This window comes from Mustela lutreola, chromosome 8 (genome assembly GCF_030435805.1).
Source record: "Mustela lutreola isolate mMusLut2 chromosome 8, mMusLut2.pri, whole genome shotgun sequence".
Taxonomy (NCBI): domain Eukaryota; kingdom Metazoa; phylum Chordata; class Mammalia; order Carnivora; family Mustelidae; genus Mustela; species Mustela lutreola.
In genome coordinates, this window is record NC_081297.1 from 143414607 (window position 1) to 143431136 (window position 16530).

At 44.5% G+C, this 16530-nt stretch overlaps 1 protein-coding gene across 6 annotated transcripts in view; it reads left to right on the forward strand.

Moving 5' to 3' along the window:
• The first annotated feature begins 862 nt into the window (after positions 1 to 862).
• SGSM3 (small G protein signaling modulator 3) overlaps positions 863 to 16530 on the forward strand; it is a 46469-nt gene continuing 30801 nt past the window's right edge. For 2 of the 6 annotated variants that reach the window (XM_059187067.1, XM_059187069.1), the window contains exon 1: positions 878 to 1161. The gene's annotated coding sequence lies outside the window, so the exon portion shown is untranslated. Of the gene's footprint in view, positions 1162 to 16530 lie in introns of all 6 variants that reach the window. The other 4 variants (XM_059187068.1, XM_059187065.1, XM_059187066.1 and 1 more) reach the window with 4 other exon arrangements.

Consider the following 16530-nt stretch of genomic DNA (forward strand, 5'->3'; position numbering starts at 1 on the left):
GAGCCACCCAGGTGCCCCGATTTTATTCTTTTTAAGTAATCGCTACACCCAACATGGGGTTCAAACGTCAACCCCAAGATGGAGTGGCACGCTCCACGGACTGAACCAGCCAGGCACCCCAACACATTCTCTTCAGGATAGAATCTGCCGTCTACTAAGGCCTGGATATCCAATGGAGATGGGCCTGCTACCTTCCTGGACTGTTCATTCGTACCGTGCTTTAACATTTTCAAACAACCTCTAGTTCTCACAGGCATAGGTTCACATTTTCATTTCATGGATGAGCTAAGTGTTAGCGTGGTTGAGTGACCCAAACACAGCTTTCTGACTACGCCCACTGCTTTACACTTGCCGGAAGAGTGAATTTTTCCAGCATGCCCGCAACCAAATTTTTTTTCCAATTTGTGGCTCCTTGCAGGGCTTGTGAATTGTGTAAGAGTGGTTCAGGCTGCTTTAGGGCTGGTTCTGTACACCTGTGAAGAAGGCACTTAAATATTTAGAAAATGAGCATCAAGTAAGAGCCGCTCTTTTCCAGAGTCCTGCCTTGTCTATTCCGCATCCCAGCTGCTGGTCTACCCCATATTGCCCTGAGCTCCTCGGGCTGCAGTGAAGACGAAGGCCAGTGGGTATCGCTGAGCTAAAAAAATGGGTTTGAAGGACTTCTGTGCGCCCCCTGCCCCCTTCGCCGTTCGCCAGGGGACCGGATCTCAGCTCGGAAAGGAGGCTCGTGTGTGGGATCCGGGAGCGCGCAGACCCCAGTGCCGCCGCAGTCCACTGTCTCCAGAGGACTACAGCCCCCAGCATGCTCAACGGCACCCCCCCCCCCGCCCCCGCTCGGCCCAGCGCGCGTGCGCGGTGGCGCGACCGAGCGCTGACTGGGTCCGAGCGGTGGAGCGGCGAGCCGGACCTGGGTTGGCGCTGAGGGGGCGGGGATTTGGGGCAGCGAGGCAGCTGGACATCCCGCGCCGGGCGGGTGAGTGCGGAGGAGAGGTCGGCGGTGACTCGCTGGGTCTGCGAAGCCCGGCGCCCACATCTGCCTCTGAGGTGGGGTCGCGGGGGCGGCTGTGGAGCGACCGACTGAAGGACTGACAGGCAGACGGGGCAGACGAGGGGGAGAAGCACCGCCCGCGGCCGGGAGAGCGGCGGAGCCGGACCTCGCAGGTGCCCGCGTGGGTGGGGGCGCCGGCCGGGGGCGCCGGGCGCGGGATCTGGCGGGCGGGTGCGGGGCCTGCGGGGCGGCCGCGGAGCTCGGACCCGCGTGTCGCTGCGCCCCCGCATCCCCGCCCGGGGCGGGGGCGGCCTCCCAGTGCGGACCGCGGGAGCGGGGGCCACCGGCGCCGGAACCTCCCTGTACTGGGGGCTCGAGTCCGAATAATACCTCTCCGTGAGCAGCTGCGAGCGGGTTTACAGAAACCGCACCTCAGGCCGGGGGCGGGGGGGGGGCGCGTTTTCTTCTTTTCTTTTCCTCGGGCACATTTAAGCTGTTGGCTTGCTCAGGCTTAATTCGTGACTTGACGTTGAAGAGTCAGGTCCGGGGTCAGAGCACAGGCTCAGATGCAGGCAGAGACTCGCTGTAATGCGTGTGTTTTAACTTTGGGGAAACTGAGGCATGTATTAGCCGAGATCACTCAGCGTGGTTAAGGTTGGAATTCCGAAAATTTTACTTAGTTTAATGATCCAGGATGCTTTTTCTATGGAGGATGAAAAGATGTTTTAAAGTTTCTTTTCTGTGACGGGTGACTGTCGTAGGTTCCAGTCTCGTGCTGCATGTGACATTTGTGGTGGGTTCCTGGCTCTTGGGGTTTTGGTGGGTTGTCAGATGTGTCCTGAACTATTCTTTGCCCTTCTTTCTTATTTTTACTTGGTAAATTCAAGTTCCTGATAAGACTCTGATTCACAAAAACTGAATTTCCAACCTTGACTTGTTTACTTGTAGCTTTTATTATTATTATTATTATTTTTTTTTTTTTAAGGAAGATTTTATTTAGAGAGAGAGATTGAGATGAGGCAGCGATGAAGAGAGAGGGAGAGAACCTGAAGCTGACTCCGTCCTCAGCATAGAGCCCTATTTGGGGCTTGATTTCCCCCCCCGCAAGACCACCACCTGAGACGAACCGGTCACACAACTAACCGACTGAGCCACCCAGGTGCCCCTACTAGTAGCTTTTAGTGATTATGTTTTGATTAAGTTTGTAGATAACACATATATTTCCTACTTCTTTTCTTCCTCATCTTCTTTTCCTTATCTTCTAGTTTTCTCTGAACTCTAATCAGTAATTATATCATCTTTGTTCTACTATTCATATCTGTTCTCGGGGATTTATTTGTAATCTCATTCTAAATGGAAGTCAGTATCTTTCCTGTCTTCCCATAATCCTAGCTATATGTAGGCTTTTCATCACTAATTGTCACAGTAGCCTGGGCTTTAGTCCTCTTCACTGCGTCCCTTTTTAAGCATGGAGATGTGTGATATGGTTAGGAGGAAGGGCGTGGACTATTAACTTTAGTATATGTGCTACTGAAGTGAGCATGAGGGCACTAACTTTAAAAGGCTGTGAATAAAAATTACTTAAATTTTTTTTTTTTTTAAAGTGTGCTAATCTTGTGAATTTGGAAACTTACGAGATGACAGAAAAGTTGGTGAACTGGAGTAGCAATTCATAGGAATGACTCTGACATGAGGGTGAAATATTGAGAAAGGAACTCAGGAGAGAACCCTCTCTCTCTCTCTCTCTCTCTTTTTTTTAAAGGAAGATGGGAGGGGCTACTTTATTTTATTTTTAAGATTTTATTTATTTGTCAGAGAGAGAGGAGCGAGAGTGAGCGAGGAGAAGCAGGCTCCCTGCCAAGCAAGGAGCCCGATGTGGGACTCGATCCCAAGACGCTGGGATCATGACCTGAGCTGAAGGCAGCTGCTTAACCAACTGAGCCACCCAGGCGTCCCTCTCTTTTTTTTTTTTTTTTTTAAAGATATTATTTGATAGAATCTGAGGCAGACTTTGCACTAAGTGCAGAGCTTGCTTGATCCTGTGTGGGGCTTGATCCTGTGATTAGGACATCAGAACCTGAACTGAAAGGAATTGCTGGATGGCTCAGCTGGCAGATCCACTCAGGCATCCCAAGAACCCTTCCTTTTATCGGAAAGCCATCTTTCTGTGCCTGGGGTGGATGCTGGGAACACCTTGTTGGCTTAGGAAGTTAAACAATGTTCTGTGTGTTTGTGTTTTCGGTTTCTCTCTTCCTAGCTCTCAATGAGTTTTGGCAGGAGCCCAGAATCTTGTACATTTGATGATTTAACATCAGTTTTATCTGCTTGTTTTCCAGATTGTCTCTATTTCCTCAGCTGATGACATTAGTAATTTTCCATAGTAGCCATTCATGAGCTCATGCAGACTGTCACTAAGAAGTGGAATAGCACAGAGGGTGGTACACACAGAAGAAATAAGGATCCTGTTTCTTTGCCATCACATATTGCACATAGACTGGGATAGGAAATCTGCACTGAAGCACGAGCTATGTAGGAGGGCTTAGAAAACCAGAGTCTAGGCTTCTGCATACAGTAGTAGTCATTAATAGCATTTATTGGATTTCTTCTGTTTGCCACATGCTGTCATTGTCACAGTGAGGTGTAGGTATATCATTCTTCTTATGTTTAAGTTGAAGAACAGAAGTTAAGTAATTTGCCTACAGATATAGTGAGAGATAGGGTCTGATTCAAATTTACGCCTGTCTGACTCTGTCATCCCTGCTCTTTCTACTCTGCTGTACTACCTTCCCAACAAGTATGTTCAAATCTTTCTCATTCTTTTTTTTTTAAAAACATGAAACATTTATTTATTTATTTATTTTAAAGATTTATTTGGCAGACAGAGATCACAAGTAGGCAGAGAGGCAGGTGGGGGGGGGGGAAGCAGGCTTCCTGCTGAGCAGAGAGCCCAATGTGGGGTTCAATCCCAGCACCCTGGGATCATGACCTGAGCCAAAGGCAGAGGCCTTAACCCACTGAGCCACCCAGGCGCCCCAAAAATCTTTCTCATTCTTAAAGAAAATATAAAACTTTCCTGTGATCACATGTCTCCTTCAGACTACTTCCATTTCCCTCCTTTTCCTTTCTTTCTTGACTTGTTCTTGAAGAGCAAACACTATTGCCCTCTCTTTCTTTGACTCCTTCGTTCATTCCAATCTGACTTCCACCCTCTACTCTGTGGAAATGTTCTCATGAGCTCCACTCAGCTATTTATTGAATGTTTCCTGTACCGTCTTCTAGACATATAAAGAGGCTAAGACATGGTTCTTGCCCTGAGGGAGTTTAGGGACTAATGAAGGAGAAAAAGAATTTCACTCATGTCAGTATGATGTGTTAAACTGCTGACCAGGCACTTTGCTCTTGGGACTTGGAAGAACACTTCACTGAGAAAGTGACACTGGACTGCTGACAGAGATGAACCCTAAACCGTTGCAGACAGGGCTGTCAGGACTGCATGGTTAGGTGTGGAGTTTTAGGAGAAGCAGTGTCTTGCCTGTGGGAGCTGATACCATCAAAATATATAGTGTAGGTCTTAGAGTCTAACAGACCTGGGAACTGAGCCTCAATTTCTTTTTTATAATACCTGCTTACAATGTTAAGCTCTATGAGAGTAGAGCCTTTTATCTTTTTTACCACCTCACCGCTGTCTTCTGGAACAGTGGTAGGTGATCAATAAATATTTGATGGATGAATACCTCTTAGGATATTGTATTCAGAACATGAATAGTACTCTTAGCACCCCATGACTGAATGAAGCTTACTGTTAGTGTGGCTTATGAACTGATTTTGAAGACACCATTGCTTGAACAGTATACATATAATCACCTCTCCTTCTTTTTTTGAACATTAGGTTCCTTGATGGTCATATTCATAAATGAGGAGTGACATTTACCTTTTTTTGATAGGCACAGTTAACTGGATCTTCTAACATTATGCTTCTCACAGTTATAAACATATTTCTACTACTTCTCAGTGTGTGATGCATGTGTTTTGTGGGTGTTTCTTTTCCTCTGCTAATGTGAATTGTTTTGGGAGGTTAACTTCTTTGGAATCATTAAATAACTTTGTCAGTAAGAGTAACATTAGAAATGAGATTAAGGGATGCCTGGCTGGCTCAGTTGGAGCATGCAACTCTTGATTTGGGGGATTATAAATTCAGTCCCCATGTTGGGTATAGAGATTACTTAAAAATAAAATCTTTTTTTAAAAAGAGAGAGATTGAGGGGTCCCTGGATGGCTCAGTGGGTTAAGGCCTCTGCCTTCGGCTCGGGTCACGATCCCAGGGTCCTGGTATCGAGCCCCGCATTGGGCTCTCTGCTCATCGGGGAGACTGCTTCCCTTCTCTTTCTCTGGCTGCCTCTCTGCCTACTTGTGATCTCTGTCTGTCAAATAAGTAAATAAAATCTTTTAAAAAAAGAGAGATTGAAAGCTCTAATCAGAAGGCTTACACTTGGGAAGGGCCTGATTTCCAGTAAAGCTAAGAGAAGACTTTTTCTTAACAAAACGATAGGAGTATTCCTCATTGTCTCTAGATATCTGGTTAGGCTTCTAGCTAATATTCTAAAGATATGTATCAGCAGTTCATTTCCCTCTTCTTGTATTTGAGTTTTGAGTTTCATTTGTAAATACCCTTAATTTGTGTGACTTGAGTTTAGGGTTAAAGTCCAAATACCACTTTTTTTTTTTCCCACTTTCAAAGTCTGTGGAGTATAGTAATAAGGAGTAGCTACAGCAAAGTTCAGATTCTGCTCTACCACTTTAAACTTTGAAAACTTTGGGGCACCTGGGGTCTCAGTCGGTTAAGTGGCTGCCTTCTACTCAGTTCGTGATCCCAGAGTCTTGGGATCAAGCCCCGCGTCGGGCTCCCTGCGCAGTTGAGAGCCCGCTTCTTCCATCTGCCACTCTGCCTACTTGTGCTCTCTCTCTTAAATAAATAAATAAAATCTTTAAAAATAAATAAATATAAAAAAATAAAATAGGTCAAGGCAAGACAAGATGGTCACTTGGAAAGAGTAGTATGGGTTTAGTAATCTAATGGGTAGTTGTACTAAATGACCTATAAAGTTTCCTTCAATTCTGAAATCTGTGTTTTTGGACTTGGAGACATAGAGATCAGTCTAGAACAAACCATTCTTGCCTTTCCCTACTCTCCCACCTTGGTCTCCTCTGTTCCTGCCTCACTACAGCTATCTGTTGCTCTTAGCTCTGTCCCAGACCTCTGCTTCACTTGGCCCCTCACTTTCTTCAGGTCTTGGCTCAGATTTCATTTTTGCACGGAGTCTTCCCTGAACCCCTCATTTATTATTTTTTAATAAATATTTTATTTATTTGAGAGAGACACACACACATAAACACATGCACACACACACACAGGGAGAAGGGGCAGGAGGAGGGGCAGAGGGAAAGGGAGAAGCAGGCTTCTGTCAAGCAGGGAGCCCAACATGGGGGTTCGATCCCAGAGTCATGACCTGAGCTGAAGGCCGACACTTAACTGACTGAGCTACCCGGGTGCTTCTGAACTCCTCATTTAAAATAGCCACTTTCTGAAACTGCCTATTCCTTTTCCTGTTTCATTTTACTCTGTAGCACTAATCACCTGGCAAACAATATAGTATCTTATTTATTTTTTTAATTACTTGTTTCCCCTCTAGAATGCCAGATTCTAGGGAAAAAAGGGATTTTTTTAAAAAAAGATTTTATTTTTTATTTGACAGAGATCACAAGTAGGCAGAGAGGCAGGCAGAGAGAAAGGGGGAAGCAGGCTCCCCGCTGAACAGAGAGCCTGATATGGGGTTTGATCCCAGGACTCTGGGATCAAGGCAGAGGCTTTAACCCACTGAGCCACCCAGGCACCCCAAAAGGGATTTTTAAAATCTGTTTTGAGCACTGTTGTATCCTTATCACTTTAGAACAGTACCTGGCACATAATAGATACTCAGTAAATGTATGTTGACATACATGAGTGACTATTTCCTCAACACAAAATCTCCATTGTGTGTGCTTTGTATTCTGGGAGCACACCTCATTCTCTCAACTTTGGATCTTTGTCAGTTGCTTTCCTTACTCTCTGGTGTCTTTTTCTTCTCTTTGGATCATAGCACTTTAGGACTAGAAGTCTGAGATGGTCCCTCATAAGGACTAGAGATCCCAATATCATACAGCTCAGTAATGACAGAAATGGGGAGAGGGTGGTGATTGACAGTTAATCTCTTTATCAAACTGTAATGTCCCTGAATCTTGTCAGTTCCTTATAGTGCCTAGTGCAATATATACATATCCCTTAATGAATTATTCAGCCAATAAATAAATATCTGTCTCCTTTATGAAGGCTTTTCCATATCAACCTATAGTTATCTCTTTGTTTCTTTGAAACTCGATTAATATTTGTGGTTTATTCTCTTATTTTTAACTGGCCTTGTGTTTGTTATTTCATGTGTGTATATTTGCCTGGTCAATGGAATTGTAATCCCGTGGACACAGACCAGATGTATCCACTATAAAACCTAGTCCTGGGAGGCAGTGTAATAGTGAAACACAATGTAGTAGAATTTTCTGTGATGATGGAAATGTTTTTGTGTGATTGTTAACATTTTCTTTATGCGGTATGTGTGTGAGTGAGAGAGAAAGAGAAAGAGATTAAGTATTTGCATGAGTGGGAGGGGTGGGGAGAGAGGAAAAGAGAATCTCAGGCTGACTTCATGCTCAGCGTAGAGGCCACAGTGGGCCTCAATCTCGTGACCCCAAAATCATGACCTGAGCTGAAACCAAGAGTCAGATACTCAACCAACTGCACCACCTATGCACCCCTATTTATTTTTTATAATCTCTGTACGCAGTTTGGGGCTTGAACTCATGGCCTCAAGATCAGGTGTTGCATGCTCCTCCAAGTGGCACAGCCAGGTGCCCTTGGGCATTCATTTCTTTATTCATTTGTTAATTGTGAATTGTCCAGATTTTCCACAACAAGTATCTATGACTTTTATAACCAGAAAATGTATTAGTAGATTTGTGTGAGTGGTGTTTTTTTGGTGTGTTTGGTTTATTTTTATTTTGAGATTCAAGAATAGGTAGAAAATGCTATAGGCAAATAAACAGAATAGTAAACTTTGGAAGTGAGTTAAAGTTCATTTTTTAAATAAATGTAAACCACAGAATGGAAATGTATTTAATTTTATGAGTTATGTCTGTTCTTTAAGAGTTGCTACAACTTGGGGCACCTGGGGTGGCTCAGTGGGTTAGGCCGCTGCCTTCGGCTCAGGTCATGATCTCGGGGTCCTGGGATCGAGTCCCACATCGGGCTCTCTGTTCAGCAGGGGGCCTGCTTCCCTTCCTCTCTCTCTGCCTGGCTCTCTGCCTACTTGTGATCTCTCTCTGTCAAATAAATAAATAAAATTTTAAAAAAAAGTTAAAAAAAAGTTAAAAAAAAAGAGTTCTACAACTTTTATTTTTGTAAATTATATTTTCTTTTCACATTAATGTAATGTATATTCATCCATATGGAGAAGAACCAAGTCCTTGGGGGAAAGTTATAGGAAAATTTTACTAATCTATTTAAACCATTTAAACCATTAGGAAAATCACAAGTATTTTAACAACACAAGATAACTGCAGTTAGGAACTGGAAAGTGTAAATATATTAACTAAAATATATTAACTATAATATTAACTAAAATATTAACTATACAACATTTAAGAGGTGAATCTAGAAGCTTACTGATCCAACAAAGAAATTCCAAATTACTTTATTGTTGTTTTTTAAATATTTTATTTATTTATTTATTTGACAGAGAGAGACACAGTGAGAGGGGGGACGCAAGCAGCGGGAGTGAGAGAGGGAGAAGCAGGCTTCCTGCTGACCAGGGAGCCAGATGTGGGTCTCAATCCCAGGACTCTGAGATTATGACCTGAGCTGAAGGCAGAGGCTTAACAACTGAGCCCCAAATTACTTTGATAAAATGAGCAATTAAGATCTAATGGAGGGACCTGGAGTTTATAGATTTGCTTGGGCACTGTGTCCAGAAAGACTAACAAATGCATGGGGCATTGTTCAGAAATGTTTTGGAAACAAAACAAAATATTATTCCATCCTTTATTTTATTTTATTTATTTTATTTTTTAAAAAGATTTTATTTATTTATCGGGGTGGGGAGAGCAAGCACAGGCAGACAGAGTGGCAGCAGAGGCAGAGGGAGAAGCAGGCTCCCTGCTGAGCAAGGAGCCCGATGCCGGACTTGATCCCAGGACGCTGGGATCATGACCTGAGCCGAAGGCAGCCGCTCAACCAACTGAGCCACCCAGGCGTCCCCCATCCTTTATTTTAAACTGAGATCGCTCTGAGTACTTTGTGCTTTTCTGGTAGAATATAGATTTGTTTAGCTTCTATAAGGATAAGTAATAAGCATGAGAACCCTTATCACTACCTAGCATTATATATAAATTACTGTGTAATTTATTAAATTACAGTAATTGTTATTTGACATTATGGATTCATTTGGCTGTCTCTCTACCCGACTAGGTTAAAAATTTTACAAGGCAGGGATTTTGTTTTGTTCTCTTCTTTTCCAGAGTCTAAAATGGGATCTGACCCAGAGTAAGCACTCATTATGTTAAATGAAAGAGTGATGCTTGCCATATGAGATTACAGTAAAAAGATGAGGTCTTGTCATGAAAAGTAAAGGGTGGGAGGAAACTGATTGGAATTTACAGTGACATTATATAAATAATAGCTGGATGTATTACCAGTTCTTTAGTTTATCTGTTGCTGTGTAACAGTCACCCCAGAACTTACTGGCTCAAAACAACAATCTTTGTTTTTTAAGATTTTATTTATTTAGGGGCACCTGGGTAGCTCAGTCATTAAGCATCTGCTTTTAGCTCAGGTCATGATCCCAGCATCCTGGGATAGCCCCACATTGGCTTCTCCCTCTTCAGCCCCCAGGTTTGTGTTCCCTCTCTTGTTATCTCCCTCTCTCTCAAAAAAATAAAATCCTTAAAAGAAAAAAATATATATTTATTTATTTGAGAGAGAGAGAGAGAGAGAGAAAACAATCCAGGGAGGGGATGTGAGATGGGAGGGAAGAGGCAGAGGGAAAGGGACAAGCAGACTCCCCACTGACCAGGGAGCCTGTCATGGGACTCAGTCCCAGGACTGTGGGATCATGACCTAAGACAAAGGCAGATGCTTAATGGACCAGAGCCACCCAAGCACGTTGATCTCTTTTTTTTTTTTTTTAAAGATTTTATTTTTAAGTAGTCTTGAAACTGGCTCAGTTGATAGAGCATGCTATTCTTTTTTTTTTTTTTTTTAAAGATTTTATTTATTTATTTGACAGAGAGAGATCACAAGTAGGCAGAGAGGCAGGCAGAGAGAGAGAGGAGGAAGCAGGCTCCCTGCTGAGCAGAGAGCCCGATGCGGGACTCGATCCCAGGACCCTGAGATCATGACCTGAGCCGAAGGCAGCGGCTCAACCCACTGAGCCACCCAGGCGCCCCTAGAGCATGCTATTCTTGATCTCAGCGTCAAGAGTTCTAGCCCCACATTGGGCATAGAGCCTACTTTAAAAAAAAAAAAAGCATATGGGAATATGGGATAGGTTATATTCTTGTGGCCCATCTTTGGAAAATATTTTCTCTATGCTAAGTATGTATAACTGTGGTGAGGTTCTAAGTACTTTCTCTGTACTTCAATCGGTAGGCACTATATACTGTAATTTACTTGATAGGGAAGGTGAGGCTATGAGAGATTAAATATTTTACCCAAAGGTCACACAGCAAAACAAATCGTCGAAATTAGGACTTCTTGCTCCCATGGTACCATGTATAAATAAGATGAACATAGATTTCTTCACCAAATCCAAAAATTCTAAGGAAGGTATATTCATGTCACTAAGCAAACATGTATTGAATCTATATTAAGTACTAACTGCTAAAGAGGCTTGGAGCTTCCACGTTACTAGAGTTAAGGTAGACACAACTAGTTAAAAATGAGAGAAATGTAACTATGTTGCATTAGATGGGGACAAGTAAATGTTGAGAGGGGCTCCAGAAAGCTTCACAGAAGTGGCATTTGAGTTGAGCACTGAAAGATAGAATCAGGACATTCAGAAATGGGAGGTGGCCTTTGAAGCAGGAAACAATCTGAGTAAAGATCTGGGAGACAGGGCGCCTGGGTGGCTCAGTGGGTTAAGCCGCTGCCTTTAGCTCAGGTCATGATCTCAGAGTCCTGGGATAGAGTCCAGCATCTGCTCAGCAGGGAGCCTGCTTCCTCCTCTCTCTCTCTGCCTGCCTCTCTGCCTACTTGTGATCTCTGTCTGTCAAATAAATAAATAAAATCTTAAAAAAAAAAAAAATCTGGAGACATGTTGAGATGGCAGTGAGTGGTCCAGTGGCTGAAGCAGAGGGCACGTGCAGAGAAAATAGGAGCTGACTCAGAAGGTAGATGGGGGCCGCTGAAGAAGATGAAGGAACAGATTCTCAAGTAGGAATCCATTAGGAGTGGATTGAAAAAGAGGAGGCTGATTTGGGGGATGTCTTTTTTGGGAGTCAGTGGGGAAGAAGAGGAGTCAGCAAAGAAGCAGTTAAGTAAAGAAGGAAAACCAGTGTGTTCAGTGCTCTCAGAGTCGTAGAACAGTTTCGAGAAACCCAAGGAAGTCAGCAGTCAGATGCTTCGAGGAATTTAAGGAAATGAAGCCAAAGGAAGAGGATTCCATATGGTGACAAGGAAACCACTGGAGACTTCAGAAAGTCTTTGTGCAAAGGGAGGAAGCTAGGTGGAAAAAGCCCAAGGAACAAGTTGACTGAGGAGGCATGGTTGCAGGATTCGACTCTGCCTTTGAAAATGTGCAGAGCAGGGCGCCTGGGTGGCTCAGTGGGTTAAAGCGTCTGCCTTCGGCTTGGGTCATGGTCCCGGGGTCCTGGGATCAAGCCCCGCATCGGGCTCTCTGCTCAGCAGGGAGCCTGCTTCCCTTCCTCTCTCTCTGCCTGCCTCTCTGCCCGCTTGTGATCTCTGTCTGTCAAATAAATAAATAAATAAATCTTAAAAAATGTGCAGAGCAGAGGAAGAAGAGCTGGAAAGGTAGGAGGTTTGAGTGGGTCCAAGCGGCTTTGTTTGGGTCTGTTGTAAGCAAGGATGAAGGGCATCGGAGCATGGGCACTGCACTTGAAGCCAGCTGGCAGGAAGCTGGAGATGCAGTGAGGGAAATGGTGGAAGGTTTATTATTAGTGGAGGACTTAGCCTGGGAAGGAAGGAAGGCTACTTCTTCCTCTGAGAGGAAGTTGGAAAGAAAAACTGTGAAAAGATGGGGCAGTTTTGACGGAGGAGGTAGAAGTTGAGGAAGCCTAAGCCAAATGACCTCCGCTTCATTAAGGTAGAAACCAGGTCATCAGCTGGGAGGGACTAAGTGGCAGCAGAGGACAGGTGGGTGTCTGAAGAAACAGGGCAAAAGTTTGAATGAAGCACTAAGGGAAACGTGGTGGAAAGTCATTTAGAGAAGAATGAAAGTCCAGCTGAGCAACAGTGAAGGTAAATCGCTTGGAGCTGGTTTCCTCACTTTGTGCTGGAGTCACGTGGGCTAAGAGAGCAGTGAGCAGTTGAAAACTCACCTGAGGCTGGATGAGGCAAGAGCTTCAGTGGTTAGTTCAGAGTGGTAGTGTGATTCCTACAGTGTGGAGATTTTAACTGTGTGGGCCTGATTGTTTAAATCAGCAGTGTTTATATGAAATACACAGAGCTAGTCCAAAACGGTAGATTATCTAATGGAATGTAGGTCCAAAAAAAAAGTATGGTCTGCCTAACCCCAAGGTTACAACAGCAGGAGGAAAACTTCTCGTAACATCTCTCCTGGGATTTCCGTTGGTAATGATGTTGGTCTGAGTGTGATCCAGTTTTCCTGTTCTCGTGTTTTTCCCAAGTTTTTGATTCAATTTTAGGTTGGAATCATGCAAATAGGAGACTTAGCTTCTTGTCTGGCTATGTCACCTGCTCACAGTTTGGCTTTAAATAAGTCTTTCTACTTCTTTGGCCTCAGTTTCCTTTTTGGGGGAAGAAAGAAAAAGAAAATGAGAGGGACATACTCAAAAGATCCTTCTAACTGTGTCATTCATGGCTGTGCTAAATGCCTTTGCACTATAGCTGGTATCAAAGAAGCTAATGATCTCTATAGGTGCAGGTCTGTTAGAGAAATTCATTTGCTCCTATAATATGGGAATTTTCTCCTGATTTATCTGCTTAATCGGTCTGCAAAAATTGAGTTTCTTGATCCAGGTGCTTGTGTTGTGTTTTAACTTGGTCTCCACTGGGCTTCATACCCCAAGCCCAAGGTGTTTTGTTCTCATACACCCACAAGTCTCATGGGCTTCCCTGGAGATTGTGCTGCACAATTGCCAGTGACAGCTGTGCTGGTCAGTGTGGGACAGAGGGTCAGCTTAGTACTCGGCCCTGACTCGGTGTGTGACATGGGCGAGATGCTTAACCCTGAGCCCTGGTTTTCTAGCATATGATAAACAGTCAATAAATACATTATTCCTTCTTTAATTGACACCTCCCTTCTAATACCTACCTCCATCCGCTCAATGCCACAGAGTAAGGAGGAGTGGATTACCACCCTTCAGAGTTATTATGTAGGTATTTTTGTATCTGCAAATGAGAAATTCCCAGTAATTATTTAAATGGCCTGACCAAATAAATGACTTAAAGCAGTTTGTTGACCTCTGTGGTTTAACTATATGAGGAATAAGGACTTTGTTAACTCTCTGTCTTGTTCCTTTTAAGTGCCATAAGCTCCTTAGTATAACACTTTAAATACAAATTTTTCAGGGGCCTTTTTTTTTTTTTAAGATTTTATTTGTTTATTTGTCAGAGAGAGAAAGAGCACAGGCAGGCAGAGTGGTAGCAGAGGCAGAGGGAGAAGCAGGTTCCCGGCTGAGCAAGGAGCCCGATGTGGGACTCGATCCCAGGACGTTGGGATCATGACCTGAGCTGAAGGCAGCCGCTTAACCAACTGAGCCACCCAGGCGCCCCATCTCAGGGGCCTTTTTGACAGCCCTCGAGGAGCTTTATTTCCTCACAAACTCACATCACTATTTTTCAGAGCTATCCGAGCTGCAGTTGACAGTTGCTAACTGTTAGTTGTTTTACTCCTGAAGGGGTTGTTGCCTCCACCTCTGGTAGTCATGCTGACAGGAGGGCTGTGTAGTACCTTGCCTTTGCTTTCCTTCTCCTCATCTGGGCCCTGCCAGGCTGTAGGTCTTAGGCGTATGCTCCTGGAAGGGACTCAGGGAAGTGACCGGACTGCCTCAGATGATTATTTTATGGAAAGACCTAGAGTGGCTGAGCATGGGTCATGAGTCTGCACAGGAGAGCTGCATTTAACTGAAACTGCTGTGCTGGATTCTGGGGGGAGGGTCCTGCTTGCACAGTCTGTGCTCAGCCTTGCACAGTCACACCTGTTGCCTGAAGGAGCACCCTCTCTCTCTGGTCACAAAGAAAATATTGACTCAGGGATGGGAAAGCAGTCCCAGCTGTAAGCCTGTGGGCCCAGGAGTAGAGAACTGATTACTGGAGTCACCGCGCATCTGCTGATGGCAGTTTGGAGGAAAGCAGTTGAGGAGTGTAGATGATACAGTGGATTTTCACTTCAGATGTCTTTGGCACTAACGGAGATAAAAGCTGAAGTGAGTTTTAAAGATACATTTATTTGAGAGAGGGAGAGAGTGGGAGCACCACGGGACAGGTGGGGGGAGGGGCAGAGAGAAAATCCCAAGCAGACTCTTTGCTAAGCACAGAGCCTGAAACAGGGCTCCATCTCACCACCCTAGAGATCACGACCTGAGCTGAAATAATGTCAGAGGCTTAACTGACTGAGCCACCCAGGCGCCCCGAGGGTGAAGTGAATAATACACGTTTTCAACAAGAATGTCTGTATGACTGGAGTGGGGAGCCAATTTAAAAGATTAGCACCACCTGCTGCCTTATTATGGTGTTTGGTGGGGCCCAAGTTTCAGGACTTTTCTTTACATACTGCCAAGTGTCTGTTTCATTTAGCAGCATGTTTTGAGAGAAAGCAGAGGGTTCCGAGGTCTGAGAGAAGCATGTTGTGGCTGGAGCACAGAGCATGCGCTGAGGGCTAGTGAGAGGCAGGTGTTGAGAAATGAGGCTGGAATGGTGAGCGGGGACTAGTAGGTCAAGAGGGTCTTGTACACCAAATTAACAAACTTGGACTTTTTCCTGAAGTCAGGAGGAAGAAAAAATGTTTTATTTATTTATTTTTAAAAGATTTATTTATTTTCAGGGGACCAGAGGGAGATGGAGAATGAGAGTCTCAAGCAGAATCCGTGCTGAGTACTGAGCCCATCGTATGGCTCAGTCTCATAACCCTGAGATCATGACCTGAGCCAAAACCAAGGGTTGGTTGCTTAACCAAGTGCACTACCCAGGTGCCCCAGAGAAAAAGGTTTTAAAAGGAAGGAAACGATTTTATTTATTTATTTATTTATTTATTATGAATAAAGTAAAGATTTATTTGTTGGGGCACCTGGGTGGCTCAGTGGGTTAAGCCTCTGCCTTCAGCTCAGGTCATGATCTCAGAGTCCTGGGATCAAGCCCCGAATCAGGATCTCTGCTTAGCGGGGAGCCTGCTTCCCCCCTCTCTCTGCCTGCCTCTCTGCCTACTTGTGATCTCTCTGTCAAATAAATAAATAAAATCCTAAAAAAAAAAAAAAAAAGATTTATTTGTTATACAGATGGGGAGAGAACAAGAGCATGCAAGCAGGGGGAGGGGTAGAGGGTGAGGGAAAAAGAATCTCCACTGAGATGCTCCTGAGAGTGGAGCCCCAGGCAGGGGTCGATCCCAGGACCCTGAGATCTCCACTTGAGCCAAGTCAGATGCTCAATAAACTGAGCCATCGAGGCACCCCACCACTTGCATTTTTAAAAGGATTTCTCTGGCTGCAGAATAGAGAATAGATGGGGTGTGGGGTGCAGGGGGCATGGCTGGAGGCAGAGATCCCAGTTGAAAGACTTGTTAAAAACCAAACGATGACAGCCTCAACTGGGAGATAGCAATGGTTGGAGAGAAGGGGAAGTTTGAAAAAACATCCTGAAAATCCTAAGAGTTGAGGGATGGAGGTGGGAAGATGGAGAATCCATTAACAATGAGGTCCAATTCTGGCTGGAGAAGGGGGTAGATAGGTTGTGATGCCAGTCTCCTGAGATAGGGACCATTGGAGGAGGGCAGGGTTCACAGTGACTTGATTTGCGAGCGTGGTGTTTCCAGGAAATGGAGGAATGGCCCAGGAGGCAGTTGGATGTGTCAGCCTGAAGTGTGGAGATAGAAATTGGATCATTTGCCGCTAGATATAAATTGAAGCCATGAGAGTCAGTGAGTGTGCAGGGAACTGGAGGAGGAGCCAGGACAGAACATTAAGGCATTTTAAGAACCAGCAGGGAATAAACTGGGAAAAGAGACTCAGGAGGAGCAGCCAGCAAGGCAGGAGGAGAACCACAG